This window comes from Tiliqua scincoides, chromosome 1 (assembly GCF_035046505.1).
Source record: "Tiliqua scincoides isolate rTilSci1 chromosome 1, rTilSci1.hap2, whole genome shotgun sequence".
Lineage (NCBI taxonomy): Eukaryota > Metazoa > Chordata > Lepidosauria > Squamata > Scincidae > Tiliqua > Tiliqua scincoides.
The window spans coordinates 203,023,572-203,040,233 of record NC_089821.1 but is presented as its reverse complement, the minus strand read 5'-3'; the positions used below and the strand labels follow the sequence as shown (position 1 = coordinate 203,040,233).

Sequence of the window (16,662 nt, the reverse complement as noted above, 5' to 3'; positions counted from 1 at the left end):
CGACATAGTGTCAGATGTGGCCCTCCTGCCAAAAACGTTGGACACCCCTGATCTAGACAGACAGGTTTGGCTGCGCAATCAGTACGCATATACTCATCTCAGAAGGAGGGCTTGGATAATCTAGGCATATGGACTCAAATCCACAGCTAGCACGTAGCTGTCTGGGAATAGCATTTTCAAACAAAGAGCACTGCAGGAACACGTTCCAGCAGCTGTTAAGTTTCTGGACCAGCAAAGAAGCTTCTGGAGTTTAGTAGTGTCAAAAAAGAAGGAAAGACAAGGAAAACATTAGGGATAAAACAAGGCATTCATCACAAAAAGAAACTTGCAAAATGTGATGTAACAATCCTTCCTTTGCTTTTTTTTTAAGTCATAATCAGAGTTATTTGAATCATTTGCACTCTGGAGACCTACAGCCAAGGAAAGTAGTTGCAAGGAATTTCAACTAGCTTTTGTACTGTACTCTTTAGCCTCCAGGCACTCAAGCCATTAGCATGATTCTAAGCTACTACAGAAAGCACTTCAAAAACTGCCCACAGTAATGAAGCATCAAGCAAGCATTTGACAACATTAGATGCCAGCATTTCAAACCTAATCCTATGGCCCAGATCCAAGAGACAACAGCATGCGGCAAAGTGTTTTAGATACAACTAGCGATGCATGGTTAACAGCAGCATGGTGTGGACAAGCAGCAGAGCATATGCATCCCCTTCCCTGCTGGGTCAGATCAGAAGGCGTACCTTCAAAAACATAACATGGTGCCAACACAGCTAGGGATTACAAACATTTGAGCACATGCTAAATCCGTACTTCTTTCTACACCATAAGATCCACTGCTGTCCAAGATGCCCTAAAGTAGATTTCTGAATCTGCTTCTGCTTTCTCCCCAGACACATGCTGAGATCCTGCATACGTCTGTATTGATTTCAACAGGATAAGCAGCTCTACCATTCTCCACTAATGTGCGCTGCTATTACAACAAGAGCTGTTATGCTACAACAGAGTCACAGTCAAGATCACTTTGCATTGTCAGAGTCAGTGATGTATGAACATACACAGGGGTTCTGTTTTAGCACTACTCAGATCCCAAGAGAAAGAGTATTGTTTTCCCAGCGCATACAATTCAGAACACAAGAACTGCCGAGGTCAGACAGAACTTGGCTTCACTGCTACTTGCCCTACTACACATGCTGCTGTTGCAATGCAGTTTGTTTGCCAGACACGTGGCATGGTCTGGTTACCTATCAGTGTATGCCAAAGAAAAAAAGAGCAAGTACAGGCCAAGAGCTTAGAAACAGCATACACATCACACTTGCTACATAGAGACAGTCTGAAAAGGCCCTCTGTGTCACCACTGCTCGACACTGCAGCATCTACAGCAGCTTCCCTATGACTGCCAGCACTGCATAGATTGTCCAAGGTACTACAACCTACCATGGCAGCAGTGCTGCCAGAACAACACAACACTTCCAATCCTTCAGCTGAGGTTAAGGGATCCTAAGCAAGCCACAGAATCAGTCACAATCTGCTCCCTGCCTCCCCAGCTCCTCCCACACCAATTCCTTGACTAACTCAAGGAAGATCAAAATACTATCCTTAGAAAAATACAGGAGTTGTTTTTTGTTTTTTGTTTTTTTTTGCATACAACTGGTTTTGAACATTCTAACAAGAAACAACACAGAGCAGATGATGCGTGGGACAGAGAGAAGATGAAAGTGCTTTAAAAACAAAAGGCCATTGCTACAAAAACCCCAAACGCTGCCATCTAATGAGTCAGGGCTGAGTGGCACTGAAATCGCTTTCAATAGAGACGAATTGATGACTAGTTGGCGCCACCTCTACCATCAAAATAAAATGCTCTGTTCAGTAATACAGTATCTGCAAAGTAACACAATACCCTCTGTGTGTGTGTGTGTGTGTGTGTGTGTGTCTCTTCCAACCTTTCTTTTCACATATACATGGAAATCTGCCTTATATGGAATCAGCCCACCGATTCATCTAGTCAGGAGTGTCAAACTTGTTTCATACTAAGGGCCAAATAGCTTTCATGGTGCCTGCTGTGGGCCAGAAGTGACATCATTAAACAGGCAGTGATACATAAGCAGATGATGGCCAAAAGAAAAAAATGTGCAAATGTTTATCATATTTTCAAGTCCAACTATCAATTGGGCTGCCATTTCAGCAGTGCCACTCCTGTTGTAACCACCATAGCTCAGCAGTTAAGAAATGGTCTGTGAAGTGACACTTCGGCAGAAATGGCACTGCTGAAAGAGCAGCCCATGTGATAACGGGGCTCTTCCAGCACCTCCTTCTCTCAGCCCTCTTGGTCTGCCCCTTCACCCATAGAGTTTCTTGCCTTCTGAGGCCGCTGTCCATTTCTCCCTCCCAGAGCCTCAGCAGAAGTGACACTGCTGAAAGGGCAGCACCAAGAAAACCCAATTATCATGCGAGACAGATAAAGAGCTTCTGGGGGCTGCAGCCAGTCTTGACACCCCTCATCAGTGTTAATTGCATACACTGACTAGCAGTGGCTTTCCAGAGGTCCAAACAAGGGTCTTTCCAACTCCTACTCTGAGCAGCCAGGGACTGGATGCAGGACCTTTTTGTATGCAAAGCAAGTGTGAGCTACAATTTTTCTCCCATAAAAAAGGCTTCAATTTGTGTTAGCAGTTCTGGTATGCACAAAGTCCCGGGTTCAATCCCTGGTTCTCTGCCTAAAATTTCTGTCAATCATAGTAGAGAATACTGGAGCAGATGAATTAATGGTTGAACCCAGATGTTCCTAATTAGTTTCAATCATATGACATTCTTTAGAAGAGCCACACACATACACAATAATTTGCAAAACAAGGGAAGAAGAATCCATGAAGAAGGGACCATGGGCTCCCCATCCCATCACCTTAATTCCTAAATCCATCTCTTCAGAATGAAGGACAACTGATGGGACAACAATCAGGATGAGGCTGCGCATCAAAAACACATAAGTAAATAACACCACAAAGGAGATTAATAACCCTCAGGTCAAACATTTTTTTCTTCTAAGGATGGAAAGCAGAACAATGACCAGGACAAAGCAGTGACCTAACATCAAAGGAAGTACACACTGGAGAGGAGCGGCCAAGTAGCGAACGAAAAAGGCCAGTCTCCAGGATCAGCTCTTGGAGATTACCTGTTTTTTCACCTGAAACTGCAGGTCTAGAAGCCTGGTAACAAGTGCTAGGAGAGGCACTGTTATCCTGTCGGCTTTAAAGTATCTGGAAAGTTTAGAGGTCGGCAGGAAAGCTTTCTTTTCAGGACTTTGGGGGTAAGGCAGCAAGGGAGAAGCTGCTGAACCCCTGTGGAGATACCATCTGATTGAAAGAAGATATTTGGAAGAACTAAGCAAGTGCTGTTTATGTTATGCAAATTCTGGCTATAAAGGACTGATGTAGCTCAAGGCTTTGGAAGATAAAGAAGAAAGAGGGGGAGGACTCCTCCACTTTACTGCTGAGAAGATCATTGAGCACTTGGTATTATATGGAGCATGATTTCATCGATATACATTCATAAATGTGTAACCCTGTAATGGGTATAATTTCCTTTTACTAGACTTTGGATTTTGGACTATTTTGGATCCTTCACCACAGCAGGATTTCGTGAAACATGAACTGGTGAACAGTCTTTGTTGTGTCTACTAATAGAGACAAAGAAATTCTTCAAATTCCATAGGAAAAAAAACCAAAAGGAACTTTATAGTAAAAAAGAGTTAACATCTAGTGGACTAAAAGAAAATTACAAGGAGAAATGATGGAACTCCCAGAAGAAGAATGGCAGATCCTGATCCAGAGACAGCTAGTGAATTCGCTTGTGATGAGTAGAAATCAGGTGATTCAAACTCTACAAATACAAATTAGTATGGAAACTTTAAACCAACAAGTATCTAAGCTTTGTGAATTAGAAGTAACACCGGAGAAAACTAATGATCAACAATTTGAGTTACGAATTGATGGGGTAAATTGGAAGATAAGAATTCAAAAATTATCTTTTTTTGGAGGAGAAAGCAAGAAGGAGAAAGAAGGAGGAGAATTCAAAAATTATCATTTTTAAATGTTTTCTTTAGGTGCGGCTGTTTTTGGTGTGGTTTTGTTGATTTTGATTTTTTTTAATTATCCTATCTGTAATACTTGTGGGATGTAAGCAATGTTGTATTAGTTTTCATATAGCATGGCTGTTTGTCAGGCTTTTGAAAATTGTATTAGATCAGTGAAACTAGGATTTGTTTTTATACTGTTTGTCGGTTTAATGTATTTACTACAATAGGTTTTTTTCTTAAATGCTTAGTTTATTGTAAGCTGCTGTGTTTAAGAAGAAAAAGCTGGATAGAATTACTAAAATGAAAGTGGTTTATGTGATTTCATTGAAACAAATTCCTGCTCATGCATTTAGAATTATTATAGGTCTAATGGACCAACAGGTGGTGGAACCTGGAGTGGATTAATTGGATGATATGAGTTTTATTTTCAATTATGGTGCTTGTATCTACTTAGTACTTGAATTTGATAGAATGAGAATAGCTATTGCAAATAGCTATTGAAGACAGGGCGTTCCAGGCTGCTGAAAAATCTCCACAGTCAGGGAATTAGAGGGGCAGGTCCTCTCATGAATTGAGAACTGGTTGAAGACCAGGAAACAGAAAGTGGGTGTCAATGGGAAATTTTCACAATGGAGAGAGGTGAAAAGCAGTGTGCCCCAAGGATCTGTCCTGGGACCGGTGCTTTTCAACCTCTTCATAAATGGCCTGGAGACAGGGTTGAGCGGTAAGGTGGCTAAGTTTGGAGACCACACCAAACTTTTCTGACTGGTGAAGACCAGAAGTGATTGTGAGGAGCTCCAGAAGGATCTCTCCAAACTGGGAGACTGGGCAGCAAAATGGCAGGTGCGTTTCAGTGTAAGTAAGTGTAAAGTCATGCACACTAGGGCAAAAAAAATCAAAACTTCACATATAGGCTAAAGGGTTCTGAGCTGCCTGTGACAGGTCAGGAGAGAAATCTTGGGGTGGTGGTGAACAAGTCGATGAAAGTGTCGACCCGATGTGTGGCGGCAGTAAAGAAGGCCAATTCTATTCTTGGGATAATTAGAAAAGGTATTGAGAACAAAACGGCTAATATTATAATGCCGTTGTACAAAATGATGGTAAGGCCACACCTAGAGTATTGTATCCAGTTCTGGTCACCACATCTCAAAAAGAACATAGTGGAACTGGAAAAGGTGCAAAAGAGACTGACTAAGATGATTACTGGGCTGGGGCACCTTCTTTATGAGGAAAGGCTACGGTGTTTGGGCCTCTTCAGCCTAGAAAAGAGACGCCTGAGGGGGGACATGATTGAGACGTTCAAAATTATGCATGGGAAGGATAAAGTGGATAGAGAGATGCTCTTTACACTCTCACATAACACTAGAACCAGGGGACATCCACTAAAATTGAATGTTGGGAAAGTTAGAACAGACAAAAGAAAAGATTTCTTTACTCAGTGTATGGTTGGTCTGTGGAACTCCTTGCCACAGGATGTGGTGACGGCATCTGGCCTGGATGTCTTTAAAAGGGGATTAGACAAGTTTCTGGAGGAAAAATCCATTACGGGTTACAAACCATGATGTGTATGTGCAACCTCCTGATTTTAGAAATGGGCTATGTCAGATGCAAGGGAGGGCGCCAGGATGCAGTTCTCTTGATATCTGGTGTGCTCCCTGGGGCATTTGGTGGGCCGCTGTGAGATACAGGAAGCTCGACTAGATAGGCCTATGGCCTGATCCAGTGGGGCTGTTCTTATGTTCTTGTGTTCTAATACTGAGGACAGAGTGCCCTGATTAATGCGGGGTGGATTTGTACTGCTGTACCTGATTTTTGTGGATTAGTTCCAAGCCAAATAGTTAGGTGAGGGTGTAGTCCAGTGGTACCGAAACCTTTCCGACCATTGGCTCTCTTGAACCCTGTGGCTGTTGGCCATGACTCCCCATCATGTTCCTGAGAGCTGGAAATGACATCATTAAACAGGAAGTGGCCAGAAATATTAACTATATTAAATATATTATAATATTATGTTATAATATAATATAAAATATTAAATATATATTAACTATATTAATATTAATTATATTAGTCATATCATTAATTAAATGCAAATCTTAAAAATATATTATTAATACACAGCAATATACATGCTTTATAAATGATCAGCTGCTGATCACTGTTGGAGACAGGATGCTGGAGTAGGTAGATTTTGTTTGGTCCAGGAGGACTCATTTTTTTAAACTTTGTAAGCATACCAGTAGAATTGTTTTATCAAATGAACTTTGTGAACAACCAGTCTGACCAACATTACTCACACACACACACACACACCTGTGGACCTCAATCCAACTAGTCATTTCTCCCATTCTCCTTGGATTAGGATTGAACCCTTTATTAATTTAATGAAATTAAATTTTTCCAGCGGCTGGTGGGGAAAACAAAAACAGACCATGAAAATATATCGGAGCTGATAAGGGTTTGGTTAGGAAGCTGATTTGTCTCCTATACTAGGAGATGCACAGCCCAATCCTACGCATGCCTACTCAGAAGTAAGTCCCATTAGTGTCAATGGGGCTTACTCCCAGGAAAGGGTGGATAGGATTGGGCTGGCAATCACTTCATCAATGGTTGATAAGTATTCCCCTCAAACAGCAAGATTCATCTCTTTAATACAGCCTTTCCTCTTCAGTTAAACAACAAGATTAATAAATCACTTTAAAAACAGTACCCTTTTTCTGCTCCTGGCCAAGTAAAGTGTGTGCTTCTCTCTCTTCCCCCCCCCCTTTGCCAACTGCATGGAAACAACTTCAAGACCCCTGGTGACTGGTAAAATAGGAAGCGTTTTATTTGGGGAGGGGGAGGAAAGCAGGAAGGTTTGGAGATTTAAAGGGGGGAGTGGAAGAGGGAGGGGGTTGAAAAGAGAGATTTCACTTTGAAGAGAAGCGATCCAAGGCTGGGAACTAGGAACCAACCAGACAAGGATCATCGAGGGTTAAGGACTGCAAGCTGAGCATGCTCGGTACTTGCCAGATGGGGGTTGGAGTCGAAGAGCTTTGGAAACAACATGCAGCGAACACAGAAGGCGGCAGCCTCGGAGTGGAGGGAGAAGAGGGCAGGGCGGCGGCAGCCACTCTCGCAGCTGAGCAACTCCCGTTTCTTCTGCTTTAAAAAAAGTGCAGACGATGGGCAGAAGACGGACTCGTATTCTGCCCATGGGTGTGACTTTATCGCTGCGAGAGGACATCCCGTGCCTCCCCTTTGAGTTCCTGGCGCCTCCCTAAAGAACTGCGCCGAACAGTTTGAATAACACTGGTGTAGTCCATAAATGGCATAGATCAGCTCAAAGTAATTACAAATGTTTGCATTTGTCCAAAGCAGGATTTCTATGCAATTGCTCCCCCCCATACCATATTCTGAAGAAAATTTCTCCCCGCCTTTCTCTGATCTGCTCTGCCTATAAGTCATAGCATTTTGCCTACTTAATTGAACTGAACTGCTAATGATTGAACAGAGAAAGCTTTTTAGAGAGATCAGCAGTGTGGATTTTTGAAAAAGCATTACCTTGAACAAAAGCTGATTACCTTGGCAAACCTAACCATTCATTCATAAATCAGATATTGCCCATTCAGTAGAACCTTTGGAGTGTCACATCCCTTGTTGCAGTTAATTTTTGCACAGTCTGTCACAATGCATACTAAAAATAGCTAGTGCAGTGTGTACTTCCTTTTTTTGTATTTTTTTTTTACTTTTCCATAGACGCATAAACAAACACACAGGTACAAACATTGAGGTTGCAGGATACCATATGCCAATTAATTAATAATTTGTTCTACCAATAATTTCTTGTATCTTAATATAAAAAAAAATTATAAAGGAAAAAAACACAAAGAATACATATTCATCTCTAAAAATCCTGTTTCATATTCTCTGTACTTTCATCATTTCCATCATCAGTTATCTGCCCCCTTCTTTTCCCATCATTCTTTATGTTCCTTCTTTCAATAAAATCTTAAACTCTTTTATTAATAAAACTTATTCTAATACAAATTACTACTAAATACTTATCATAAATCTAATTATAAACAAATCTACCAAACCACTCATATATTACATATCCATTCCTTTCTAAACTTAACTTTCTACCTTCGTATCATTTCCCCATCTATAAATTCCAAAACAATATCAGGCAAATTTAAATCTAATTCATCAAAATTAACCTATAAAATACCTACATATATTTTCTCTTCTCTCACATCAAATATTACACAACTACCAAATCATGTCATTATCTTGAATAGCAATTCAAATCTTGCATATCATCTCTAAACTTTTTTCCCCTCTTTTCTTTTTCTTTCTTTTCCTAATAAACTTCATATCAACATCTCTCAGCAATTGCTTCTTGAAAATTCCATCCTCTTCTTACTCCTCCTGGCATCTCCAGTCCCTGATACATACTCTCCATCTTTTGACCAATTTCTTGATCAGTCCCTTCAAGATCTATGTTTCGTGCTATCTCTTCTGCATTCCAATCTTTTATTTTTAATAAAAGATTATTTATTTTATAAATAAATAATCATTTAAAAAAGATAATTTTTGCTTTCTCCTCCAAAAAATAAGGATAATTTTTGAACTCTCCTGCTTTCTCCTCCTTCTCTTCCAGTGTCTCCACTGATGCTGTTCCCAGCTCTCTTTCATATGGGCTGAGCAGTCTTCCTCCATTCTCTCCTTGGGCTCCTCCCAACAAGGCCTGCTTAAAAGACATAGCAGAAAGGACTGCAGAAGGGGCACTCTCTCTTCTTCTCTAGCACTGCTGTAAACCTCTCTCTCTTTCTCACCTTTCCTTATGGTAAAGATTGTGAGCCAGGAAGAGCACTGCTCTGGTGCTGGTCCTGTAGAAGGATGGCACAGAGTGCCACCACCACCCACTACCTTCGTATAGACCTGTTTCCTTTGCAGGAAGGAGAAAACAAGGAGGAAGAGAATCTCAGAGGCAGTCAGGATAAGTGGCTGGGTGGGAACAGGCTGCTACAAGTGGCAGGCAGGTGTGGGACATCACCTGCAACATGGCAACTCTCTAATATATACTATACTTGGGTTCCTTGATATTTAGGCTTCTGTATGCCTCCATTCATCCCTGCAGATCTAATGGCTCTGCCAAAACATGCAAGTCAAACACTGCATATGAAAGAAGCCAAATTGTGAATGCAGGTTTCAGCACAAAGAAACATTCTCCAAGTCCATCCTGTAAATGAAGTTACCGTTAATCTTTTGGATTCTGAGCCTTTTTGAGACAGGGAGTCATTTCGTACCCAGTTTTCCCTGTAAACCACTCTGTGGACTTTTGTACTGGAAAGTGAAAAGTGGTGTATAAACATTCTATTTTTATATTCTATTTTGAATATAAAACATTCTATTTTGATTTTTCTCTGTAAACCGCTTTGTGAACTTTTTGTTGAAAAGCGGTATATAAATACTGTTAATAATAGTTAATAACAATTTCCATACTTTTATTTATTTTTGAACAGCTGTCTTGCTAGGTGAATACTCTGGGGTTAGTGAGATAGTAAGACTTCAAAGAAAGCTGCTGCAACCACTCTTGAGAAAATAAGATGCCCACAAGCTGTAATGTAAATTCCAATTTCCTGTATTCAGTTCTAACATGCATTCAGTCTCAGCTCTTCTACAAATCAATGCAAATCTATAGCAGTACCAACTAAGGATATTTCATACCGCTCAACAATGGGTGTTTTTCTTTAAGAGACACTGCAAGAGAAAGTTTGAGCAAACTAAAACAAATGCAAGGATCACAGAGAGGTGACATACTATATAATGATGTTTTTGATCCAATCCTTCATGAAGAAATGAAGCAATATCCCTAAATACTGCCATCATTTACTGTTGCCTCTATTTTCACAGGATATACATTACTACCATACTTGAAAAAACAAATGAGAAAGACAAGAAAAAAATTAAAGAATAGACACAAGAAAAAGAATTTGATCCACAAAATTGATCTTGAAGATCCCTTCAAAGTGTCTTTTGCGCATTCAGCACAATTTCTGAGGGGCTTTTTAAACTTTTTGCAACTTTTACTAAATGTTGAAGTGTTGCCAGAATTAGGAAGGGGCAGTTAAAGCATGAATTCAGACAGGCTTGTAGCAGCTTCCACTATCACTACAGTACAAGACTACACAAGATAGTGTCAATCCTATCCAACTTTCTTGCACTGATGCAGCCACAATATGGCCTTAAGGTAAGGGAACAAACATTCCCTTACCTTGAGGAGGCCTCCATGACTGTCCAAACCACAGGATGCAGTGCATGCCCTGCTGGAATGGCTGCATTAGTGCTGGAATGTTGGATAGGATCTGGCCCTGTGAAAAGGAACATATACTGAAATTCTACCTTCTGCTGCTAACACAGGAGCCTTTTTACTTAAGCCACTAAAGGCTCAATCCTAACCCACTTGCCAGCACCAACGTAAGGGCAATGCAGCTCCAAGGTAAGGGAACAAACATTCCCTAAATTTGAGGAGGCCTCTATGAGTGCCACCCAACTGCAGGATGCAGCACATGTCCCATTGGCACAGCTATGCCAGTGTTGGAATGTTGGTTAGGATTTGGGCCCAAGTCAGTGGTTGCCAAACTGTGAGCCATGGTTTCTCAGGGAGCTGCAGCAACCAGCCAAGGGAGCCACAGAATCCTCACAAAAAACCTGCTGCCCTATACAATCCATAGAATTGTAGCCCTAATGGGGAGCTGCAACCAAAGGCCCAGTAGATCAAGGGAGCCACCCACTGAAAAAATTTGCATTGAACCACTGCTCTAAGTCATTACTACCTTTCCTGCAAGCAATTTCTAAGAAGCTTGCATTGAACCACACACTCTGTAATGTCTCTGTACTTGCAAATAACACTGGGAGTTAACAGCTCCATTCAGATCATATTTGAGCCCTATACAGGGCCTAGGAGAGGGAGTTAAGGGTCTAATTTGCACCCGTCAAAAAGGGAGCCCATGAGCCAAATGGAGGGAGCCCAGAAATTTCCTGGGATTTTACATTTTCCTATCTATTCAGACTTGTTGCCTGCACAAGACGCTGGAGACATTACCACGCATGCGGCTGCAGCTACTGGCAAGCCATATATGGTGGGCCAAGGAATGCATACATGGCGCTCCTTAAAAAAGCCTCAAATCTGGGAGGAAACTAGCCTGCTACAGGAGCTCTTTGGCTTGTGGATCTGCTGACCATGAAGGAGTGTACAGGAGCTCAGGGACACAGCTGCAAGACTACAGCTGCTGCAAAGACAAGTTTTGGTACGCACAGGACACTTTCCATTCCAGTGTGAGCCTAAATATGATGCTAATTTTCTATATTTAAAAGATTTAGAGAGATTTAGGAATGTCTGGTTTTCTGTATTACTGTAGCTGCTGATGCCACGTGAGCGGGTACACCAAGGCTCCAAAGACTTTTCCAGCTATCTCCACCCTCCCCCTACACTGTTTCGCCCTTCCCTGCCCCCATTCTGCTCACCTGTCACCACTCTCCCCTGCTGTTTCACCCCTCCCCCTTTGCAAAGGGGTCCCAAAGGTACACCATGATAACATTCCTTTCAGAGGCCTTGACCCTATGGAAACATAATCCTGAACATATGAACGCTATGGTGCATAAGAATAGCTAAACCACAATTAAAGAATAGCTATAAACCAGGATTTCAAGCAGATTCACAAATCATTAAACTTTACATATGCACTAATCAAACAAATGGTTACAAAAGTTTCTCCTGCAAGTACGGTAGGTATTTATTTATGAGATTGACTAATAGAAAACTCGAGGGCAGGTTGTGAGCCAAAAATCACAAAGTTTGCTAAGACCCATGGATTAGGGAGTTATAAAACACTTGTAATTTTGATAACAAGTATTATTTGGTAATAAAAACATAATTTTGTCTGATTTTACCCTGCAGTCTTCCCAACTCAAAAGGAGTCCTGCCCCAATCTCTTCCCTCCCACTCCCATCTGTAACCTGTCCTGTAGTTGGTCTAAGGGGAGGTTTTCCACACTGCACCATCTCAACTGGCACCATGAAAAGCACTCGCTTCTAGCCCACCCAGCACCCAAACGCTACCAGAAGCCTCCGCAGCCAGCCACAACTGCAGCGGAACTTACTGGGTAGCACTCCAGTGTGCTCTGTGCCATTAAGGCCACGGTCAGGCCTGGGCTCATCCACCGCGGATCAATCCATTCCTGGGCTATGCACAGGACCTTAAATGTCCTTCACAGAGGCATTATGAGAGCCCAATTATAATGCAGCTGCCTTTCAGCAGCACTGCTTCTGCTGTCACTTTGCAGAGCACCTCTCAGCTGCTAAGCTGTGAAGTGATGCCTTGGCAGAAGTGACACTGCTAAAAGGGTGACCCAAGTAGTAACTGGGCTGTTCGACAGCTTGAAAATATAATCAAGATTTGTGATTTTTCTCTTCTGTCTTTTGCAGCCAATGAGTTTCTAAGCAAGGGGAAAGGTGCTTATTTCTGGTCATCACTTGCTTAAAGACATCACTTTCTGCTTAAGGCCATCACTTCCAGCCTTCACCATGAATGCCATTTGGCACACTGTATGAAATGAGTTCGACATACCTGCCCTAACCGCTCTCAGTGGTGGTACTTCCAAAAGAGCTCTTTCAGATGACAGAAGACAACAGGCTGAATTATACGGAAGGAGGTGGTTCATCAAATATACTTGTACTAAGCTGTAAATCATTGTTCCACTGTACATTGGGGGATCTTAACTAGGATTAGAGTTATGTCCACACCAGGCCCTCGCCATGCAAATATACAGCATAATCCTATTCATGCCTATACAGAAGTAAGTCTCGCCTAGTTCAATGAGACTAATTCTCCATTAAGTGTATAGGACTGCAGACTTAAACAGTGACAGTCCAATCCTATGCATATACACACAAGAAAATTCTGATTGCAGCCTTATTTCTTGTTTCCTGTCTTTAGGGACCTCTTCCACACACAAAGCTTTAAATCCTGAATGAAAACTTCACTATGACATATTTTCAGGCTTGTTTGAATTATTTTGAGTTTGTAGTGTGACCTGGAGTTATCTTTTCTGCTTACCAACTTAAAAGTTATGTAAATATTTGCTAATGCATTTGACTAGAAAACACTTTTCAAAATGCTTATAAAATATTTTTCAAATATATGCACATCTCATGACATTTCAATTAAATCAGATCACTTAGTGAACATATATTTACAGGTTTTTTAAAAAAATCAGTAAATTTATTACAAATATGATATACAGGACCACAGTAACTTCAGAGAGTAAATATCACTCATAATAAGAGTATATTAACGGGTATTTACTCAATGCTGATACAAAGCTATTACAAGGCCATATGCCAAAAGTTCTGGCCATATGCCAAAAGAGTAGCTACTTCTTATCATAAAGAACCATCATGATAAATCCTATATCTGTCATGCAGGATATACAACTCTGCTATCACAATGATAATTTGACAACAGAGGAAAAAAGCAACAACAACAACTTCTATTACAATGGTTCTCAAACTTTTTAGCATTGGAACCCACTTTTTAACATGACAATCTGTCATGACCCACTAGCAGTTATATCATTAACCTGGAAATGACATCATCATGGTCAGAAATGACATCATCAAGTGGGAAAATTTTTAACACCCCCTATATTAAAAAATCAAATTAAGTAAATCAAGAATTTACAATAAGTTTAAAAATTTGTTTAAAACAAATAACTCTCCCAAGCAACTGCTGATCTGTTTAAAAAAAATTCCCCAAGCATGCCAAAGGCTGCAATCCTATTCACACTTATCTAGCAGTAAGCCCCATTGACCATCATTATTAAAAGCATACACATAGTTGCCTGCACATTTCCCTGTAACATTTCCCCAAATGTTTCCCCGTACTATGGCAGCATCAAGTCCAATATAATAAAAATAAAATACACATTGAATTGAATGGGGACCCACCTGTTTGAGAAACAGGTTCTGGTCCACAGCTTGAGAAACACTGTTCTATCATTGTGGGAGTTCACTCTTTGCTGGGTCACCAAACTTTACTTCAATTAAACTTCCATCTTGTACAATGATCTATTTATCATGGTTAAAACAACTTACACCACTGTTTCCCAGCATGGGTTATAGAAAGCATCATCCAGTCAGGCCACTCTGTTCAGAATGGTGGGTTGCTGGGCGATACTGGTGGGCCGCTGTGAGATACAGAAAGCTAGACTAGATGGGCCTATGGCCTGATCCAGTGGGGCTGTTCTTATGTTCTTAAAAGGTGGGTAAAAAGGCAGCAATCATACACATACTTATTTGGAAGAAGCCCCACTGAACTTTGCTGTACTTCTGAATTTTTTTTTTTAATCTATTAGATCTGGAAGCAACTACAGTTTAAGACTTCTAAAATAACTGAAATGCAGAAAGAAGAGGTGCATGGATTTATCACTTCAACGCCTACCACCAGGTTGGGGCCTTCTTATTCTGCATTTTCTTATCTCACTAAAAGAAATGCAAATAAATTTGTACAAAGAACAGTCCAGGTACAGTCAGCAAGCCTTCAGCACCTATGGAATATAAGAATCCAGCAGAATGCAAACATTTCTCATGTTTAATGCAATGCTTACATTATGCCCAATAAAAAGCAAATGCTGCTTTATAAACAAGTATGCTTTCACATGCAATCTGGAGGAAAACAATTGTAGGAATTTTGAAGATGAGAATTCAAAAAAAAGCTCCTTCCTTCTTGACTACTAAAGGGATGTTTTGTTTTTAAACAGCTGGGAAAGGAAACCATTTGCTTTCTCTTGTAAATAATACATGACTTGACGTTTTGCTGAACACTCTCAAAAATGCTAGTTTGGCATGCCTTAGTGCACCATTGCAGTCGATGCTCACGCTCCATTACTTTAAAAAAATGTCCATCCACCCAAAGAAAAACATTGCAGGAAAGATCTCAGAGCTAGGGCCGCAATCCTTACTCCCACCCCCTCCTCCTGCAGCATGGTGCCTGTCAGTGTTCTTTGACATATGAGAAAACACCATTCAAAGGTGAGAGACCTGGGGTTTTGTTTCAAGCATACAAGTGCTGTGCTTTGCAAAATGGTGTGGGTGGGTGTGTGTGGCTTGTGTCACCAGCTACCGCATCTGTAGTACGCATGATTGCAGTTTACTGTGATCCTGGGAGAGGGAAGGAGAGAGTGTGGCTTGTTTTGCCCTTGAATCAGAAGGCCACCTTCTCTAGACACTGTTTAGATGGCCTCCAATTACACTGATAACCTCTCCACTACCGAGACAAGGCACCCATTGATCTCCCACTGGTGATCTGCTCCCCAGCCAGGAGTGGAAGGCAGTGGTGGCCACACCCACACTCTGGATCTGCTCTTCTGAGAGCCTAATCCTATGCGTGTCTACTCAGAAGTAACTTACTCTCAGGAAAGTGTGGATGCATTGCAGCCTCAGGACCCAATCCTAGGCATGTCTACTCAGAAGTAAGCCCCATTATGGTTAACGGGGCTTACTCCCAGGAAAGCGTGGGCAGGATTATGGCCCGAGCCCAGCTTCTGCCTGGAGCTCGCCCCTGGGCGCTTCTGACAGCCAAGCCACAAAAACAAACACACACACACAAGCTCTTGCGGCTGCAGCCAGCCAGCCAGCCAGCCACACAAGGTGCTTCCTGCTGCCCCCGCCCTCCTCCTCGGATGCACTGCGAAGAGGGTGCCTTGGAAATGCGAATGAAGAAGCAGGGCGATCAGTGCAGCGTTTCCCCTCCAGCCAGAGGGATGCCCTGCAGGGCTGCTGGCGCGCTGCGGGGCTCCAGCAGCATCCCCTCCTGCAGCCCGGGGCGCTACCCACCTCGAGGCGGGGACGATCGGGTCGGGTCGGGTCGGGTCGAGCGAACGTCTTCATTCCTGGCGGCCGCGGCCACTACCCTCTGCAAGGGGTGCCAGCCATGCTCGCCCGCGGGGTGGGCAGCGAGGACGAGCGGGCAGGAGGAAGAGGAACCGCCGCCGAGGAGGAAGAAGGCGAGATCCCCGACGCAGCTGCGCTTCAGTCCGCCAGCCGAAGCGTGCAGCTCTCGGCCGCCCACTGGCAGCGCAGGGGCAGCCGCGGCATGGCCCGGTGGCTGGCAGGCAGGCAGCCAGCGCAGCCTCCCGCTTCTCGGCTCGACGCCTGCACACAAACAACCCTTCCCTTCCCTTCCCCCGCGAGCCCTGGCACCAAATCCCCCAAGAAGACGCTGCGCGGCAGCCAGTGCGCCTCCCTCCCGCTCCTTCCTCCCAGTCCCGGCTCCACCCACACTGTCGCCGTGTGATCCGCTCCGGCACAGGGCTGCGCCTTGCCGCTGGGGGGCCTGCGGGCTCGCAGTCATTTTCTGACCCCCTAGTCAGGAAGGAGGGTTCCCCTTCCCATCTTTTGGAACTTGGGGGGTCAGTTGCCCAGCCCCCCAATCAGATCCCTACATTTGTAATTTAACTATACATATGTATGGGTGTGCGTGTATACTATTCATATACTATACTGCAGTGGTTCTCGCACTTTTTGCACTGGTACCCACTTCTTTAGAA

At 42.7% G+C, this 16,662-nt stretch overlaps 1 protein-coding gene across 2 annotated transcripts in view; it reads right to left on the bottom strand.

Annotated features, from left to right (window-relative positions):
• The window catches only part of NCOA7 (nuclear receptor coactivator 7), an 89,562-nt gene extending 73,584 nt beyond the window's left edge, over nucleotides 1-15,978 (bottom strand). For both annotated transcript variants that reach the window (XM_066614197.1, XM_066614207.1), the window contains exon 1: nucleotides 15,950-15,978. The gene's annotated coding sequence lies outside the window, so the exon portion shown is untranslated. The remainder of the gene's footprint in view (nucleotides 1-15,949) is intronic.
• Between the last annotated feature and the right edge of the window lie 684 nt (nucleotides 15,979-16,662).